The sequence below is a fragment of the Eubalaena glacialis genome, chromosome X (assembly GCF_028564815.1).
Source record: "Eubalaena glacialis isolate mEubGla1 chromosome X, mEubGla1.1.hap2.+ XY, whole genome shotgun sequence".
NCBI lineage: Eukaryota > Metazoa > Chordata > Mammalia > Artiodactyla > Balaenidae > Eubalaena > Eubalaena glacialis.
The window spans coordinates 132079794-132082321 of record NC_083736.1 but is presented as its reverse complement, the minus strand read 5'-3'; the positions used below and the strand labels follow the sequence as shown (position 1 = coordinate 132082321).

Below are 2528 nucleotides of genomic sequence, written 5' to 3'. Positions count from 1 at the left end.
TACTTAGCCTCACTGTGGGTGCTAAACGCTTTCTGTTTCCAGACATTTCAGAGGCTAGCAGGGTAGCTGATTCTTATTACTCTCTTTCTTGTTCCTCTCTTGGCTTTGGTGCCCTTGACTCCCCAGCCTTACCCTGCGCAAATATCCTCTGGCACAAGCTAGATGTGGCTCATGGGGGTGAACACCCTGCTTGTCTGTGCTGCCTGGGGCTCCTGGGATCCAGGTAGAATGTTGAGTGCTGAGAGTAGATTCCCCACCTGCCGCATCTTGCACAGGGTTTTAGGCCACGACTGCTGGGCAAAGCCCTCCCAGCTCCAGCTGTCTCATGGGCTTACCAGTTATAAGTAGGTGTCTAGCTTTAAATGAAATTTAATTGATATCAATACAGGAGTTTGGCTGGGCTTTTTATAACTGAGGAAAAAGGAACCATTTGAACTCAATTGAGATTTGACCCATTTAAGGTGAAAAGAAAGAAACAAGCAACTTGTTGAGGATTTTAGTCCACTTAAGAATTAGAGAATCCATCTGACCACAATGGACAGTATGTGAAAGTGACTTCATACAATAATATAAGCAGGAGGTTTCTTTTTTTTTTTTTTTTTTAAAAAGCATCTGAGTGCTCGCTTCGGCAGCGCATATACTAAAAATTGGAACGATACAGAGAAGATTAGCATGGCCCCTGCGCAAGGATGACACGCAAATTCGTGAAGCGTTCCAAAAAAAAAAAAAAAAAAAGCATCTGAGTAATTTTATTTATTTATTTATTTTTATTTATTTTTTTCTGTGTTGGGTCTTCGTTTCTGTGCGAGGGCTTTCTCTAGTTGCGGCAAGTGGGGGCCACTCTTCATCGCGGTGCGCGGGCCTCTCACCATCGCGGCCTCTCTTGTTGCGGAGCACAGGCTCCAGACGCGCAGGCTCAGTAGTGGTGGCTCATGGGCCCAGTTGCTCCGCGGCATGTGGGATCCTCCCAGACCAGGGCTCGAACCCGTGTCCCCTGCATTGGCAGGCAGATTCTCAGCCACTGCGCCACCGGGGAAGCCCCAAGCAGGAGGTTTCTGATCAAAATGGAAGTATAGCTCAATTTTAAAAATTCTGATATAGGAGCTTCTTCTCACACGCATTTCTAAACTTTTCTTAGATTTTTAAATTTTAGAGAAAATTTTTGTATGTATGTGAATGCTGGTTTCTGGTTGTTTTTTTCTGAGTCATAAATGAATCACTGAACATGAATCATAATAATTTTTTAAAAAATCTATTTATAGTGACATTTTGTGTTTGTTTCTTACTCTCAATGTTGCTTTGGAAATTACTGGAATACAATTGTTCTGAAAATCCTGAGGAAAGGAGCTGGAATTTTTTTGGAGTATTTTTGTTTGTTTGTCTCTATAATAATAGATATCAGCCCCTTACATTTATACAATGCTATAAAGAACATTCATGTCTGCTGTCTCTTTTGATTATTACTACAAAATTGTGAGGCAAGTACCTCAGATATTCTTTTTTTTTTAACATCTTTATTGGAGTATAATTGCTTTACAATGGTGTGTTAGTTTCTGCTTTATAACAAAGTGAATCAGTTATACATATACATATGTTTCATATCTCTTCCCTCTTGCGTCTCCCTCCCTCCCAGATATTCTTATTCTCATTTTATAGACGTGCAAATTGAGATGCTAAAAGATTACACTGTTCAGAAAACTTTTAGTTGAAAATCCAACACACACTCATAATTGCTGAAAAGGAATTTATTGGTTCAGGGTATTGAGAAGGATGGACGGGTCTGGCCTCAGGATCTAATGTATCCAGGGATGCATGCGGCAATTGGTCTCTGTTTTGCTCCTTTTCCAGCTCCTGTTGCAGCTTCTATCTGCATGCTGGCCTTTTTCTCTCAGGTTCCTCCAACTAGCTAGGGACATGGTTCCTGGAAGGTATGGGAGTTATATATTTGCTTTTTTGAAATCCATTGGGGAACAGAAAGCCTACCACTATCCTTCTCAGCACCAACTCTGGAAACCCCAGAGAAAGATTCTCGGTGGCCTGGCTTGGGTTATGTACCATTTCTTGGATCAAAATTCACACTCAAGGAGATACAGGATTTTGATTGACCTGGCCTAGGTCAGATAGACACACACGTGGCCAGGGGAGCAAGGTCTGTGACAGAGAAGACAAAACCACAGAAATCAAAGAGGATAAATAATGGCTCAGGGTATTTTCATCCTTGGTCCAGTCCTTCTTCCCACCATACTATGCTGTTGTGTGCTGTTTTTGTTCTCCAGAAGGTTTCATCTTAGAAGGAATTCTGTTCAGAAATACACAAATATCCCATTCACTCACTTTCTTTAATATTTTAATTGTGAAATGGTTATGGATCCTTGGGAAATTACGAAAATAGTATATAGAAGTCCCATGTATCTTTCACCCAACTTCTCCCAATGATAACATCTTGCATAATGATAGTATAATATCAAAACCAAGAAATTGACATTGGCACACTCCAAAGAGCTTGTTCGGATTTTACCAGTTTTACA

The 2528-nt window shown here is 40.9% G+C and overlaps 1 non-coding gene across 1 annotated transcript; it reads left to right on the top strand.

Annotated features, from left to right (window-relative positions):
* The first annotated feature begins 616 nt into the window (after positions 1 to 616).
* LOC133082864 (U6 spliceosomal RNA) lies at positions 617 to 724 on the top strand. The gene has a single exon (XR_009699078.1). It is a non-coding gene; the product is annotated as a U6 spliceosomal RNA (small nuclear RNA).
* The last annotated feature ends 1804 nt before the right edge of the window (positions 725 to 2528 follow it).